At 42.0% G+C, this 17,553-nt stretch overlaps 2 protein-coding genes and 1 pseudogene across 7 annotated transcripts in view; all 3 read right to left on the bottom strand.

Moving 5' to 3' along the window:
- LOC125100150 (T-cell-specific guanine nucleotide triphosphate-binding protein 2-like) overlaps window positions 1-17,553 on the bottom strand; it is a 267,522-nt gene that overhangs the window by 100,758 nt on the left and 149,211 nt on the right. The gene's annotated exons all lie outside the window — the stretch shown is intronic.
- LOC125100147 (T-cell-specific guanine nucleotide triphosphate-binding protein 2-like) overlaps window positions 1-17,553 on the bottom strand; it is a 303,876-nt gene that overhangs the window by 267,348 nt on the left and 18,975 nt on the right. For 2 of the 6 annotated variants that reach the window (XM_047730079.1, XM_047730080.1), the window contains exons 2-4: window positions 15,620-15,807; window positions 13,017-13,161; window positions 12,141-12,209 (exon numbers count right to left, since the gene is read on the bottom strand). The exons of 2 other annotated variants lie outside the window; for them this stretch is intronic. The gene's annotated coding sequence lies outside the window, so the exon portion shown is untranslated. The remainder of the gene's footprint in view (window positions 1-12,140; window positions 12,210-13,016; window positions 13,162-15,619; window positions 15,808-17,553) is intronic. 2 more of the 6 variants (XM_047730082.1, XM_047730081.1) reach the window with 2 other exon arrangements.
- On the bottom strand, window positions 940-8,967 carry LOC125100154 (immunity-related GTPase family M protein 1-like; annotated as a pseudogene).

Raw genomic sequence — 17,553 nt, 5'->3', positions numbered from 1 at the left:
AATGCCACTTAGTGAATGGACTGATATGAGCAAGGCCTGTGCTCCAGGTTGGGAGAGCAAGTAGTCCAAGTGAGAGCAGGAATTAGAGGTGTTTCACAGAACACCTTCAGGGAGAACCCTAGCCTGCTCTTCCTCAGGGGAGTGCTCACATTCTACTGTCATTTACTCTCCCTCCAACTACTGAGCATGGCTGTATGTAGCTATCTAGCTCTTTCTTTTCTTCTTCTTTTTTTTTCCTGCCTTTTTCTTGTTAAATATAGATTCCCCAAACTGGATAACTCTGCATGGCCTGAGGCTGGATGAAATGACCTGAAAATGTTGGCAGAGGCTGGTCCTTCAGTAGGTAGCAAGGAAGGACATGTCCAGGGGCCAAGGAGGAAAGAGCTGTGATTGGAGAGGGTACAGCTCCTTCATGCTGGGTACATGCAGGAGTGACTCTCACAGAGAGAGGAGGTCACTCACACCTGGCCATTTTGTAAGGAGCTTCTTGATGGTATTATCTGGTATCTGTTGTTGTGGATCAAATTATGCTGAAACTTAGTGGCTTAAAACAAGTGTTTATTTGCTTATAGTTTCTGAGGGCCAGAAATTCAGGAACAGTTTTAATTGTGTGGTTCTGGATAAGGGTCTCTCCTGAGATGGCAGTCAAGCTATCAGCTGGGCTGCATCTCCTGAAGTCTTGCTGGGGTTGAAGGATTTACTCTCCAGATGACACATTTACATGACCAGCAGTTAATGTAGGCTGCCTCTGCTATCCTCCTCATGGCCTCTGATTCCTCGGGACCTCTCCAAAATTTTTATGGTAACTAGGCCAGGAGAGGAAAGAGGAGAGGGAGATGGAGAGAGAGAGAGAGGAAAACAGAGCTGGAGCAGGAGCAAGACTGAGCCAGTGAACAGAGTGTTTATAAGACAGAGATGCACTTTTCATAACAAAGTTCTGGAATTTTTGGACATTCATTTATTGCTGCCATATTCTATTAATCACTCCAGGGAAAGGGTTTAAACACAGCCATGAAAATAGGAGGAAATGTTAGAGGTCATCTTAAAGTGTCTACCACTGACATACAGGGAGGTCAGCATTGTGTGAGTCCACAGAGTGTGAGATGAGAAGTGAAAGAACATGGACATCAGAGAAATGATGTTAAAGTTAGGTGAGAAATGGATGTCAGAATGAGACTGTATGTCACATTGAGCAGATATTTTCTTCCACCTTTGGATGTAGGCTCATTTAATAAATGACAAAATACAGCATATTTGGGAATTTCCTGAAATGAGTTCAAAATGAGCAAGGCATCTCATATACCTTGAGGAACTCACAACCAATGAAAGTGGAAAGTTATTGAGCTTGATTGAGAATTCAGAAAGGATGTAAAGACAGGACACCAGATGTCCTGACTTCCCTTCAGAAGGAGGCTGCTGATACATCACTTCTTCAGATGACGGAGTCTGTCAGGATTTTCTTCAGGATGTCCTTGGTGTCCTTGGCAACTATTTCAAGGAGGCGTCTGTGTTTCCACTTTCTTTTTTTTTTTTTTAATTTTATTTTTTATAAACATATATTTTTATCCCAGGGGTACAGGTCTGTGAATCGCCAGGTTTACACACTTCACAGCACTCACCATAGCACATACCCTCCCCAATATCCATAACCCCACCCCCCTCCCAACCCCCCTCCCCCCATCAACCCTCAGTTTGTTTTGTGAGATTAAGGGTCACTTATGGTTTGTATCCCTCCCAATCGCATCTTGTTACATTTATTCTTCTCCTACCCCCTTAACCCCCCATGTTGCATCTCCTCTCCCTCATATCAGGGAGATCATATGATAGTTGTCTTTCTCCGATTGACTTATTTCGCTAAGCATGATACCCTCTAGTTTCATCCACGTCGTCGCAAATGGCAAGATTTCATTTCTTTTGATGGCTGCATAGTATTCCATTGTGTATATATACCACTTCTTCTTTATCCTTTCGTCTGTTGATGGACATCTAGGTTCTTTCCATAGTTTGGCTATTGTAGACATTGCTGCTATAAACATTCGGGTGCACGTGCCCCTTCGGATCACTACGTTTGTATCTTTAGGGTAAATACCCAGCAGTGCAATTTCAGGGTGATAGGGTAGTTCTATTTTCAACATTTTGAGGAACCTCCATGCTGTTTTCCAGAGTGGTTGCACAGGCTTGCATTCCCACCAACAGTGTAGGAGGGTTCCCCTTTCTCCGTATCCTCTCCAGCATCTGTCATTTCCTGACTTGTTCATTTTAGCCATTCTGACTGGTGTGAGGTGATATCTCATTGTGGTTTTGATTTGTATTTCCCTAATGCCGAGTGATATGGAGCACTTTTTCAGGTGTCTGTTGGCCATCTGGATGTCTTCTTTGCAGAAATGTCTGTTCATGTCCTCTGCCCATTTCTTGATTGGATTATTTGTTCTTTGGGTGTTGAGTTTGCTAAGTTCTTTATAGATTTTGGACACTAGCCATTTATCTGATATGTCATTTGCAAATATCTTCTCTCATTCTGTCAGTTGTCTTTTGGTTTTGTTCACTGTTTCCTTTGCTGTGCAAAAGCTTTTGATCTTGATAAAATCCCAATAGTTCATTTTTGCCCTTGCTTCCCTTGCCTTTGGTGATGTTCCTAGGAAGATGTTGCTGCGGCTGAGGTCGAAGAGGTTGCTGCCTGTGTTCTCCTCGAGGATTTTGATGGATTCCTTTCTCACATTGAGAACCTTCATCCATTTTGAGTCTACTTTCGTGTGTGGTGTAAGGAAATGATCCAATTTCATTTTTCTGCATGTGGCTGTCCAATTTTCCCAACACCATTTATTGAAGAGGCTGTCTATTTCCATTGGACATTCTTTCCTGCTTTGTCGAAGATGAGTTGACCATAGAGTTGAAGGTCTATTTCTGGGCTCTCCATTCTGTTCCATTGATCTATGTGTCTGTTTTTGTGCCAGTACCATGCTGTCTTGATGATGACAGCTTTGTAATAGAGCTTGAAGTCCGGGATTCTGATGCCACCAACTTTGGCTTTCTTTTTCAATATTCCTTTGGCTATTCGAGGTCGTTTCTGGTTCCATATAAATTTAAGGATTATTTGTTTCATTTCTTTGAAAAAAATGGATGGTACATTGATAGGAATGGCATTAAATGTGTAGAATGCTTTAGGTAGCATAGACATTTTCATAATATTTATTCTTCCAATCCAGGAGCATGGAACATTTTTCCATTTCTTTGTGTCTTCCACAATTTCTTTCATGACTACTTTATAGTTTTCTGTGTATAGATTCTTAGTCTCTTTGGTTAGGTTTATTCCTAGGTATCTTATAGTTTTGGGTGCAATTGTAAATGGGATGGACTCCTTAATTTCTCTTTCTTCTGTCTTGTTGTTGGTGTAGAGAAATGCAACTGATTTCTGTGCATTGATTTTATATCCTGACACTTTGCTGAATTCCTGTACAAGTTCTAGCAGTTTTGGAATGTAGTCTTTTGGGTTTTCCACATATAGTATCATATCATCTGCAAAGAGTGATAGTTTGACTTCTTTGCTGATTTGGATGCCTTTAATTTCCTTTTGTTGTCTGATTGCTGAGGCTAGGACTTCTAGTACTATGTTGAATAGCAGTGGTGATAATGGACATCCCTGCCATGTTCCTGACCTTAGCGGAAAAGCTTTCAGTTTTTCTCCATTGAGAATGATATTTGTGGTGGGTTTTTCATAGATGGCTTTGATAATATTGAGGTATGTGCCGTCTATCCCTACACTTTGAAGAGTTTTGATCAGGAAGGGATGCTATACTTTGTCAAATGCTTTTTCAGCATCTATGGAGAGTATCATATAATTCTTGTTCTTTCTTTATTAATGTGTTGTATCACATTGATTGATTTGCGGATGTTGAACCAACCTTGCAGCCCTGGAATAAATCCCACTTGGTCGTGGTGAATAATCCTTTTAATGTACTGTTGAATCCTATTGGCTAGTATTTTGGCGAGAATTTTTGCATCTGTGTTCATCAAGGATATTGGTCTGTAGTTCTCTTTTTTGATGGGATCTTTGTCTGGTTTTGGGATCAAGGTGATGCTGGCCGCATAAAATGAGTTTGGAAGTTTTCCTTCCGTTTCTATTTTTTGGAACAGTTTCAGGAGAATAGGAATTAGTTCTTCTTTAAATGTTTGGTAGAATTCCCCCGGGAAGCCGTCTGGCCCTGGTCTTTTGTTTGTTTGGAGATTTTTGATGACTGTTTCAATCTCCTTACTGCTTCTGGGTCTGTTCAGGCTTTCTATTTCTTCCTGGTTCAGTTGTGGTAGTTTATATGTCTCTAGGAATGCATCCATTTCTTCCAGATTGTCAAATTTGTTGGCGTAGAGTTGCTCATAGTATGTTCTTATAATTGTCTGTATTTCTTTGGTGTTCATTGTGATCTCTCCTCTTTCATTCATGATTTTATTTATTTGCGTCCTTTCTCTTTTCTTTTTGATAAGTCTGGCCAGGGGTTTATCGATCGTATTAATTCTTTCAAAGAACCAGCTCCTAGTTTCGTTGATTTGTTCTATTGTTTTTTTTGGTTTCTATTTCATTGATTTCTGCTCTGATCTTTATGATTTCTCTTCTCCTGCTGGGTTTAGGGTTTCTTTCTTGTTCTTTTTCCAGCTCCTTTAGGTGTAGGGTTAGGTTGTGTACCTGAGACCTTTCTTGTTTCTTGAGAAAGGCTTGTACCGCTATATATTTTCTTCTCAGGACTGCCTTTGTTGTGTCCCACAGATTCTGAACCGTTTGTTTTCGTTATCATTTGTTTCCATAAATTTTTTCAATTCTCTTTAATTTCCTGATTGACCCATTCATTAATTAGAAGGATGCTGTTTAGTCTCCATTTATTTGGGTTCTTTCCAAATTTCCTCTTGTGATTGAGTTCTAGCTTTAGAGCATTGTGGTCTGAAAATATGCAGGGAATGATCCCAATCTTTTGATACCGATTGAGACTTGATTTAGGACCAAGAATGTGATCTATTCTGGAGAATGTTCCATGTGCACTAGAGAAGAATGTGTATTCTGTTGCTTTGGGATGAAATGTTCTGAATATATCTGTGATGTCCATCTGGTCCAGTGTGTCATTTAAGGCCTTGATTTCCTTGTTGATCTTTTGCTTGGATGATCTGTCCATTTCAGTGAGGGGAGTGTTAAAATCCCCTACTATTATTGTATTATTGTCAATGTGTTTCTTTGATTTTGTTATTAATTGGTTTATATAGTTGGCTGCTCCCACGTTAGGGGCATAGATATTTAAAATTGTTAGATCTTCTTGTTGGAATGTTCCTTTGAGTATGATATAGTTTCCTTCCTCATCTCTTATTATAGTCTTTGGCTTAAAATCTAATTGATCTGATATAAGGATTGCCACTCCTGCTTTCTTCTGATGTCCATTAGCATGGTAAATTCTTTTCCACCCCCTCACTTTAAACCTGGAGGTGTCTTCGGGTTTAAAGTGAGTTTCTTGTAGGCAACATATAGATGGTTTTTGTTTTTTTATCCATTCTGATACCCTGTGTCTCTTGATTGGGGCATTTAGCCCATTAACATTCAGGGTAAGTATTGAGAAATATGAATTTAGTGCCATTGTATTGCCTGTAAGGTGAATGTTATTGTATATTGTCTCTGTTTCTTCCTGATCTACTACTTTTAGGGTCTCTCTTTGCTTAGAGGACCCCTTTCAACATTTCCTGTAGAGCTGGTTTGGTGTTTGCAAATTCTTTCAGTTTTTGTTTGTCCTGGAAGCTTTTAATCTCTCTGTCTATTTTCAATGATAGCCTAGCTGGATATAGTATTCTTGGCTGCATGTTTTTCTCATTTAGTACTCTGAATATATCATGCCAGCTCTTTCTGGCCTGCCAGGTCTCTGTGGATAAGTCTGCTGCCAATCTAATATTTTTACCATTGTACGTTACAGACTTCTTTTCCCGGGCTGCTTTCAGGATCTTCTCTTTGTCACTAAGACTTGTAAATTTTACTATTAGGTGACGGGGTGTGGACCTATTCTTATTGATTTTGAGGGGGGTTCTCTGAACCTCCTGGATTTTGATGCTTGTTCCCTTTGCCATATTGGGGAAATTCTCTCCAATAATTCTCTCCAATATACCTTCTGCTCACCTCTCCATTTCCTCTTCTTCTGGAATCCCAATTATTCTAATGTTGTTTCATCTTATGGTGTCACTTATCTCTCGAATTCTCCCCTCGTGGTCCAGTAGCTGTTTGTCCCTCTTTTGCTCAGCTTCTTTATTCTCTGTCATTTGTCTTCTATATCGCTAATTCTTTCTTCTGCCTCATTTATCCTAGCAGTGAGAGCCTCCATTTTTGATTGCACCTCATTAATAGCTTTTTTTATTTCAACTTGGTTAGATTTTAGTTCTTTTATTTCTCCAGAAAGGGCTTTTATATCTCCCGAGAGGGTTGCTTTAATATCTTCCATGCCTTTTTCAAGCCCGGCTAGAACCTTGAGAATCATCATTCTGAACTCTATATCTGACATATTACCAATGTCTGTATTGATTAGGTCCCTAGCCTTTGGTACTGCTTCTTGTTCTTTTTTTTTGTTGTGAATTTTTCCGCCTTGTCATTTTGTCCACATAAGAGTATATGAAGGAGCAAGTAAAATACTAAAAGGGTGGCAACAACCCCAGGAAAATATGCTTTAGCCAAATCAGAAGAGATCCCAAATTGTGAGGGGGGAGAAAGGGGATAAATAGGGGTTCAGAAAAAAAAAAGAAAAAAAAGAAACTATTAAAAAAAGAAAGCCGATAAAAAATATAAAAAGGAAAAAATATATATATATATATATATATATATATATATATATATTAGATAAACTATTTAAAAAACGTTAAAAAAAGAAAACAGTAAAAGTTAAAAAAATTTAGCAAAGAAGAGAAAAAAAATTGAAAAAGAGAAAAAAATAAATTAACTGCAAGGCTAAAAAATTATGGGGAGAAAGCCATGAGTTCCATGCTTTGCTTTCTTCTCCTCTGGAATTCCGCCACTCTCCTTGGTATTGAAACTGCACTCCTTGGTAGGTGAACTTGGTCCTGGCTGGGTTTCTCGTTGATCTTCTGGAGGAGGGGCCTGTTGTAGTGATTCTCAAGCGTCTTTGCCCCAGGCGGAGTTGCACCGCCCTTACCCGGGGCCCGGCTGAGTAATCCACTCGGGTTTGCTGGGTTTGCTTTCGGGAGCTTTTGTTCCCTTAGCACTTTCCGTAGAGTTCTGTATGATGGGAATGAAGATGGCGGCCTCCCGGTCTCCGGCCCGGAGCAGCCGAGAGCCTGGGGCCCCACTCCTCAGTGCGCCTTCAGAGAACAGCGCCGAATGACTCCCGCCACCCTGGCCTCCGGCCGCGCTCCGAGCTGACCGAGCCTGCGACCGGTTCAAGGTAACCCCAAGTTTAGAGCTTACTCCTCGGCTTTGTCTCTATAGCCGGCTTCCCCGTTCTAATACCGGTAAGCTCTGCGAAACTCAGACACCCCCGATCCTTCTGTGACCCTGTGGGACCTGAGGCCGCGCTGACCCCGCCTGGGCTTCACCCCAGTTAAGCCTCTGGAGCGATGTCCCTCAGCGGAACAGACTTTTAAAAGTCCCGATTTTGTGATCTGTTGCTCCGCCGCTTGTCGGGAGCCGGCCCCTCCCCCTGCGGTCTATCTTCCCGTCGCTTTGGATTCACTTCTCCGCCAGTCCTACCTTGCAGAAAGTGGTTGATTTTCTGTTTCTGGAATTGCTGTTCTTCTTCTCTTCAATCTCCCGTTGGATTTATAGGTGTTTGCAATCTTTAGATAAGCTATTTAGCTGATCTCCCGCTACCTGAAGTAGTCTCAGCCTGCTACTTCTCCGCCATCTTGACTCCTCCTTCTGTGTTTCCACTTTCTAAGGGAGTTGAAAACAAAGCCACCTAACAGTGGGATACAACTCAGAATTAAACATAAGCAAGAGACTACATTACAATTCATGCAAGAAAATAGCCAGTGCCCTCTGCAGACAGTTTTTAGATCTTGAGACTTCATAAGGGCGCTGTACTCCTCTATGGGTTTCTCCATACTCTGAGCCAACTGCTGGAGAGATTCATCATTATACCAAAGAGCAGAGGTAGGCCATCTATATTCCAGATACCAAGCATTTCAAAAGACGTTGTAGCTATTTTCTTCCTGCAAGTGATCATTTTGTCATTAATGGCCTTGTTATAAGTGTGGGACAGATTCTCTAGGGGACCATGGTACCTGGTGTCAGAAATGTCCCTGTGCAAGGTGCTCCTAAGCTTGGGGAAGTCATGCAATTAGGGGTCAAAGCTAGAGACCAGGAATATGTTGGATTTACACACTCCCTCTTTTTGGAGATTTTCCTGGATATTCTCCTGAATATTCTTCATGAGTCGTTCCTTCAAGTGGGCACTTGTGCTGATGTCCCTGTCCAGCTTGGTCCTGACGATATAGAACTTCTTTCCTAGGCCCTGGATGATTTTGGCAAGCTTCACGAGATTCATGCTTAACCGTTCTGATGCAATGATGATGAAGAGGTCATACAGACTGAACTGCATCTCCTGCAGATAGTTCCCCAGGCTTTGGGTATCTGCCCCTATTCCGGGTAGGTCCCACAACACCACGTGGGAAAGTGGGAGGAAAAGTAGTGAGTGGGAATCTGGGTGGTCCTCACCACCCCAGTGGGAGCTGAGTCCTCCTCCTCCTGCCCAATTCCCCGCAGTGCATTGATGAAGGAGGACATGCCATTGCCAGAGTCCCCAGTCAATGCAGTATTCACTAGGGCACTGGATGCTGTCTTCGGGGTCTCCTTTACCCTAGAGCCTACCTCCAGCAACTTCCCTCCCCCCAAGGCCTTTTCCATGTTTATGGCAACCTCATTAGGTAGGACACTCCAGGCCATATTGTAGGGCATATCAGAGGTGGAGGATGCAAGTAATTGGGTGTGAAGAGAGTGGGTGGGCTGTGTCACATCACTGAGCAATGGAGTGACCTGCAGAAATAGGAAAAACAGGGGAGTTAAGAGAACCCAGCACAAGGGTGGCAGAGGAATCATCAGATTTGGTAACCCAAACTGAGGGCATCAGATCCACACCCAACTCCCTGCAAAGGTACTTAGGTGACAAACAGCAATAGCCTCTGGAAAAATGTTTGTTAGTTTGTCAAAAATTTAAGCATATTCAACCATAGAAAAGGAGCAAATCCTACCATTTGTAACATGTATGGACACTGAAAGCATTATGCTAAGTAACATAAATCAGACAGACAAATACTGCATATTCTAACTGATGTGTGAAATCTAAAATTCAAATAAAATAAATTCGTAGAAAAAGAGAACACACTTGTGGATTCTACTTATCACAGGGTGAGAAGGTGGAATTGGAGGAAGTGTTCAAATGGTACAAGATTTCAGTTATAAGATATGTAAGTACTAGGATGTAGTGTACAACCGGATGACTACAGGTAACACGACTGTATGATTTATAGGAAAGTTGTCAAGGGACTGTATCCTGAGTTCTCATCATATGGAGAACTTTTTCTCTTTTTTCTTCTTTCTTTTCCTTTTATTGAGATGATGGATGTTAGCTGAAGCTACTGAGGTAATTACTTCAAAACATATATAAATCGTGCTATATGCCATAAATTCATACAATGATGTATGCCAATTCTTTTCCAATAAAACTAATAAAATAATCTAAACAGAGTCACCAAATGAGCCAGCAGTTCGATTCCTAGGTGGATACCTAAGAGGGATGAAAACGTACATCTAGGTAAAATCTGCATGCAAATGTTCACAGCGACATTATTACAATAACCCCTCAGGTGGAATTCACAGTTGTCCACCCACTGTTCAATGGATAAAGAAAAGTGGTCTATCCATACAATAGATCGCTATTGGGCAAGAAAAAAATGAAGTACTGATACCACCCACAACATGGATGAACCCCAAAACATTATGCTCTGTGGATGCTGACAGCCCAACAGACCATGTATTCTGTGATTCTATTCATATGAAATGTCCGGAAAAGGCAAATCCTTAGGCATGGAAAATATATTGAGGCTTTCCTAGATTGGAAGGGCAAATGGTAGGAGGGAAAAGAGAGTTAGTCAAGAGGTACAGGATATCTTTTGGATAATGAACACGTTCTAAATCTGATTATGATGGGTGTACAACTTTGTGAATATATTCAAAGCTACTGAAAACTTTAAAGGGATGAATCATAGAATGTGTAAATTATATCCCAATGAAGTTGTTGAAAAGAAAAGCAGTAAAGGTGCTCATTGGGAAGATGTGCACATGTTAGAGGCTTAGAGGAGACCACTGATGAATGCTCTGTAGCTGTGCTACTAGTAGTCAGCTTCTCAGCAGGTTATGGATGGAGGGGTTTGAGCAGAAGGATATTATGAAGGTTGCTCAGTCAGGACCAGGCAAATATGGGTACTCCTCCACCCAGATTGTGTGAGCAGGATGTCCCACCGGGGATGTCCCCAGGCAGAAGCAAACTTGTGGAGGTGCCCTGAGCTCTGTGAGGGGGTGGATGACATGGTGGTGGGCAGGCACGCATGGCTAAAGCTGGCTAGAAGTCAGAAAGATGGAGCTCTGGGTTGGCTCAGGCTGAAAGAACATTCTGGAATAAGAAGAAGAGTAGTCCTTGCCCTTGTACTCAAAGCCTTCCTTAAGACCTCTCTTGACTATTACCCAGAATAGCCTCCATTCTTGTTTGTGAGGTACACAGAAGTCCCTGGAGGCCTCAACTGTCATCATGGTTCCAGGAGACAATCTCGTGGGTGAGTTCCAGGCTCACTGACTTGGTTGTGTGAAGGGCTTTCTGCTGCCCCTCAGCATGCTATATATTCTGCTTGCCTGTAAATTTGCCCTAGTATGGGATGGAAAAGACTGGATGTCCTTACCAGTGTTCCTGTGGTGCCCAAGCAGGCCAGAACATAGGACCTGGGATACAGCCCTTGATTTCTTTTCCTGGTTTGTCTAAATCCCATCACAGCTTCCACATGTACCCACCTCACCTTGACTTCCCAACTGGTAGATCAATCGAAAAAAATCCTGTGTCCTCAAAAGTTTAAAGTCCCAAAAAGCATTCTTTCATCCCCTGTTAGATGATTAGTATCATAAAAATACACATGCAAGTCTTTGCACTTACAGTAAATAATTCCCTAGATTCTAGTGCCCTTAGTCCCCAGCAGGTATGGGACATACTTCTGTTAGATGAATGAAACACAATATACCATTGTATATCTTCTACTTATTGGTTGATGGATAATTTAACTTTGCCTCCTAAATCTGTCATCTGAAATGTTGAAGCCAGTTCTGCCACAGCCCTTCGGAAAGCAAGTAGGGGCTGGGGCAGAGTATGACCATCCCCCACCACAAGGTGGGTGTGGGAGGTGAGCACAAACCTATATTTTTCCAGACCATCTCTATGACTATGTCTGACCATGGACATTTCACATGTCTTCTCAGCTGAGCCCCTGTGCTGGACCCGATTGAAGGGGGGTGATTGAGGTTATGAAGCACAGCCACAGCTCTCCTGTTCCCCACTACCATCTCATCTGGTCTCTGCCCTGCACCTGTTGCTAGACAACCTCGCACATAGGACCCTCTCGGGATCCTTTTAGGCAGTACTGTGCCCATGTGTCACTACCATTGCAGGATGGGACAAGGGTAAATCCATGACAAGCTGTAAGTTATTCCAGGAGTGGTCAATGCATATGTGTCTGCAGAACACTGAGGCTCAGATTACTGACCCAGAAGCCATCATAGACAAGTCCAGGTGCAAGTGCCTCCCCCGCTTCCTTCTTGTAGATCCTACTCATGCTAAACCTCTGATCTTCCCTCTCTAAAGAGAGTTTGAGGGTCTCGGTCTCTGAGTAAAGAGACATAGGCCTTTCTGGAAGGAGCCCAGGTAGCAGATTCAACTAGAGAGGGCAGCTGTGCTTGCAAAGGAACCAGACCTGGGAACAGATCTTTCAGCCTTCTGAATGAGGTCAGCAGTGAGAGATGCATTTCACGTAAGAACTAAGTACACACTCAACACACATTCATGCACACATATGCATAGACCTGAAGAAAGAGTTTACCAACAGTCTGTCTACCCTTTATTTTAACCTACTGGATTCTATTGCACTGGGTAAATTTCATTTTGAACTCTTGTTATAATGCACCAGATAGATTTCATGACCTTAGAAGCAGAAAGGAAAACACTCATTAGTGAACTTCCAACACAGGGTCCTATATAGTTCGTACCATGCCCGATGATCACCAAACTAGAAATGTACGGCATCAAGGCCTTTTGTAGTTTGAACCCAATGTGGGACAAGCCCAGATTTCCCCCATTTTATCATCATAGGGAAAGAGTGATGGAAAAAATCAACATATTGATTTATTCTAGGAAAGTATAATAAACATCTACATCATCAGTGGGCAGGAAGCACAAAAGACCTGGTCTGGGAAGAGTATTTCAAGAGTCCACCTCACTGAGGTGAAGGATGGAGTTGGTGTCCACCAAGGGGGATAGTTTCTCCAATGCAGATACACATGTGCACTGTTATACATTGTCTAAGGTCTGTTAGACCTTGTCCCTGAAACCCCACCCCCACGCCCTCATCCACAAGAGGTCAAGGCAGTGTTCCAGATAGACTCTCCCAACTCCAGGCTACCCCCTGAAATTGTCATTGTCTTACATACTACTTAGACCCTAAGAGAAAATGAATGACAAATCTTCCTGTCCTTTTCCAACCCCAGTGCTGTGAACATGGAGTTGATAACCCCATTACCTCCACACTGGAGGACTGGATAGGTTTGCAGCAGCCAAAGCGTTTGGGTGCTGTTTTGTCCCTGAGGAATATCAGAGAGGGTCTCAATGGTGACTACTCACTGAAATGGGTAATCCAGTCCCCAAGCCCTTCTCTCTGGTGTCAGACTCTATCTTCACGTCACAGTAGGAGGGTTACTAGCCAAGTTCGGTTGTAGGAGCCCTCTCACTCACCTGCTCCAGGAAGCATTGTGTGACTACTATCAAGAAGGTATCGGTGGTCTTCCTGGAAGTTACCCCTCCTGGGGAAGACTCCAGCCCTGAAGCAGAGACCATTCCCTCTGAGACCATCCAAAACATGTTCAATGCCCAGGATGCTCTGTAAGGAAAGAAGAGAACTGTGTTGGGTTGGGGTGTCCTAGGAAGAGCCAGTAAAGGAAAGAAAAGGAGTTAGGAAGGTGAAACTGCAGGGTTTTCTGTTCTGGTGCCTAACCTGCTCAGAGCTGTGTAATTTCTGGATAATGGTCGTGGCAGGACCCCAGCCCAAGTGCAGGGAAATCAGGGATGGCTGCTTTCAGTTTCTATTCCTGGAAATCACACCAGTTCTCAAAAAGGGGGAGAACCAGTTTCACTTTCTCCATTCTGGAGTGTAGGACTCCTACAGCATTAACCCGAGGCATGTCAGGATTATTTGAGCACCTTCAGCAGAGAAACCCAAGGAAGGGTAGGGGTGCTCTGTGACCAGCCCCACGAGGACACTGTCTATGTTCTCCTCTAGGATTTTGATGGATTCCTGTCTCACATTGAGGTCTTTCATCCATTTTGAATTTATCTTTGTGTATGGTATAAGAGAATGGTCACGTTTCATTCTTCTACTTGAAGCTGTTCAATTTTCCCAGCACCACTTATTGAAGAGACTGTCTTTTTTCCATTGGATATTTTTTTCCTGATTTATCAAAGATTAGTTGACCATAGAGTTAAGGGTCCATTTCTGGGTTCTCTATTCTGTGCCACTCATCTATGTGACTGTTTCGAGGCCAATACCAAGCTGTCTTGATCACAGCTTTGTAATATAGCTTGAAGTCAGGCAACATGATGTGCCCAGCTTTTAACATTTCCTTAGTGATTCGGGGTCTTTTCTGGTTCCATACAAATTTTAGGATTAATCCAGCTCCTTGAAAAATGATGGCATTTTTTATATGGTATAGGGATGGCATTGAAAGTGTAGATTGCTCTGGGCAGGATCGACATTTTAACCATGTTTATTCTTCCAATTCATGAGCATGGAATGTTTTTCCATCTTTTTGTGTGAATTAAAGAAGACACAAAAAGATTTTAGCCATTCTGACAGATGGTAATACCTCATTGTAGTTTTGATTTGGATTTCCCCTTCCATCCCTTCACTTTAGATCAACAAGTGCCTTTAAGTCTAAAATGAGTCTCTTGGGGTGCCTAAGTGGCTCAGTCAGTTAACCAGCTGCCTTTGGCTCAGGTCATGATCTCAGGTTCCTGAGATTGAGCCCCACATTTGGGCTCTCTGCTCAGTGGGGACTCTGCTTCTCTCTCTCACTGCTGCTCCCCCTGCTGGTGCTCTCTCACTTGTGCTCCCTTTCTCTCTCAAAGAAAGAAAGAAAGAAAGAAAGAAAGAAAGAAAGAAAGAAAGAAAATCTTTATAAAAATAATAGAATTAAATGAGACTCTTATAGGTATCAAATACATTTTTTAATCCATTCTGCCACTCAATGTCTTTTGTTTGGAGTGTTTAGTCCATTAACATTCAAAGTAATTATTGATAGATATGTATTTAGTACCATTTTATAACTGTTTTGTCAATAGTTCTGGTGATTTTCTGTCCTTTCTTGCTTTTGTCAGTCTTGATCTCTCCTTTTGCACTCAAAACTCTTTGGTCTTGGGACACCTGAATGACTCAGTTGGTTAAGTGTCTAACTCTTGATTTCAGCTCAGATCATTATCTTAGGGTCATGATTGAGCCCTGGCTGGGCTCTGCACTAAACATTGAGCCTGCTTGAGATTTCTTCTCTCACCACCACTTGCATGTGCACACACTATCTCTCTTTTGAAATAAAATGAATTTTTTTAAATAAAAAAAGTTAGGCACATGTTAACTTTTAAAAAATAAATTTTTTAAAACCTAAAAAACAAAACAAAACAAAATTTTAAAAACACTTCGGTCTGGCCAGACAGTGTCGGGGCAGGAGGGTGTACTTGTCTTCATGGGGTAGGGCCTCTGTACTGGGACTGAGGCTAGCTGATTGAGAAGGTCAGTCTCACCAGAGTGCAGTGGGGTAGGGCTTGGTGTAAACAAGTTAGGCTGACAATATTGGCCTTGTGGTGCTTCCAGCAGTTGGAGCTGAGGTGGGTTGGAAGGAAATGGTGCAAGGAAGGGGGAATTGTGAATTGTTTCAGGAGAGGCATCTGTGTGAACACTTCAAGGTCATGCTCCAAGAAAAGTAAACAATCTCTCCCTGTGTGCCCCAAGCATGCTTCAGATCCCTGTTTCCAAGCTGTCTGACCTGGGTTGTTTGCCTGCCTTCTTCCCAGAAGCTGCACAGCCAAGCCTGCTGTGCTAAAGCCAAGCCTACTGTGCTGTTTAAAACTGCAGGCTTTAAGCCAAGAATTGCAAGAATTCATAATATATAGCCCCTCTTGTTTTCCAAGTCAATGGCTGTGGGATAATATTCTCCTGCTGTGTTCCCCCATGTGCTCCTCTACTTCTCTCTCTCTCTCTCACACGTTCTCTACATCCATGCCCTCCCCTCCTGTCTGCAGCACCCAACATCCCTTTCTCCCCTAAACCATGACTCCACACTTCCTACCTTCTCCAGTGGGTAGAAGGTACCCACTTCTCTTCTCTCCCTTTAGTTGTGGAGTTTGTTCTGTCCGTCTTCAGATCAATTCCTGGGATATTCAGGATGGCTTGACAGTTATCTCATTGGGTTCATGGGACTAGGGGCGCCTAGGGTCCTCATGCTCACTGCATGCTTCCTCTCCCCAAGCCAGTATCCTTAATAAGAATAGATGCAAATTTTTTCAACAAAATATTAGCAAACAAAATCCAACATCATACATCATACATCAACATACATCAGGGTCAGTGGGATTTATTTTATTTGTGTCCCAGGGGATGGAAGCTTAATTTCACATGAGCAAATCAATGTATATAATATACCACATAAATGGGATAAAGGATAAAAATTAGATGTCAACTCAGTTCATGGGAAAAAAAGACAAAATTAAATGTCTTTTCATAAATAAATGTTCAGCAAATTGTGCATAATAAGAGCCATATAGGCAGGCCCCCAGCTAACTTCATACTCAAAAATGAAAGGTAGAAATCTTTTCCTCTAAGATCAGGAAAAAGACAAGGATTCCTTGCCACACCATTCTATGCAAAATAGTCCTGGAAGTTCTGGTCATGACAATCAGGAAAAAAAAGATATAAAAGTCATCCACACCACAAAGGAAGAGGTAAACCCAAAGATTTCACTTGTTCAAAGTAATGAGCAAAGTTAACAATATTTCAAGATATAAAATGAGTATATAAAAATCTGTTGCATTTCTGTACACTAAAAATCAACTAGCTGAAAGACCAATTAAGAAAACAATTACAATTATGCAGAATGAGGGATTTCTGAGTGGTTGAGTCGGTTAAGCATTTGCCTGCAGCTCAGGCCATGATCACATGGTCCTGGGATCGAGTCCTGCACTGGGCTTCTTGCTCAGCAGGGAACCTGCTTCTCCCACTGCCTGCCATTCCCCCTGCTTGCACTCACTCTCTCTCTGGCAAATAAATAAATAAAATCTTAAAGAAAAAAAAGAATTACAACAGCATCAAAAAATAAAATAAAATACCATCCATAGGGGAATGGATACAGAAGATATGATTATATATATGTATATACAAAACATACAGTTTATATGTATATGGAAAATATAAAATATATATATATAAAGTAAATACTACTCAGCCATTAAAAAAGAACGAGATATTGCTGGGGACACCTGGGTGGCTTAGTTGGTTAGCATCTGCCTTCAGCTGAGGTCATTATCCCAGGGTCCTGGGATCGAGTTCTGCATCGGGCTCCTTGATCAGCTGGAAGCCTGCTTCTCCCTCTCCCACCCCACCCCCTCCCCTGTGCTTGCTCTCTCTCTCTCTATGACAAATAAATAAATTTAATTTAATTTAAATTTTAAAAAAGAATAAGATCATGCCATTTGCAACAACAACATGAATAGACCTAGAGAATAAAATGCTAAGTGAAATAAGTCAGAGTAAGACATATACCACATGACTTGACTCATACATTGTAACTGTCCCTCAGAATAATGTATTACTTAAAATATAACCCATGGGAAATTCTACTAGTTACCAAGCATGTTTAGATATAGCCTCAAGAAAAACACATACTGGCAACAGGCCTCTGGGGGAGAGGAAGATATATGGCTTTGAAGCCGAGCAGAATGCCGCCTGCTTCATTTTCCCCTTATCTCCTCTTTCCCCCCACCGAGAGCACCTGTGGCTAATTAGGTAAGTCCTTTGAATGTGCTTGCTCAACTATAAAATTTATACTGCTTGACCGAACATATTTTGCCTTCCTTCCTGTTTATCTACAAGACATATGACTAATGTTTAGCCTTCTTCGGCTCTTCTGTTAATTACTGTCTATATCTAATAAAAATGGAACTAAAAAGTTGTTTGGGGCAATGGTCTTTCCTACTGTTGTCCCCTGCTCCCTTTCTCTTACAGGTG

This window comes from Lutra lutra, chromosome 5 (genome assembly GCF_902655055.1).
Source record: "Lutra lutra chromosome 5, mLutLut1.2, whole genome shotgun sequence".
NCBI lineage: Eukaryota > Metazoa > Chordata > Mammalia > Carnivora > Mustelidae > Lutra > Lutra lutra.
This window is presented reverse-complemented; position numbering and strand designations above follow the sequence as displayed.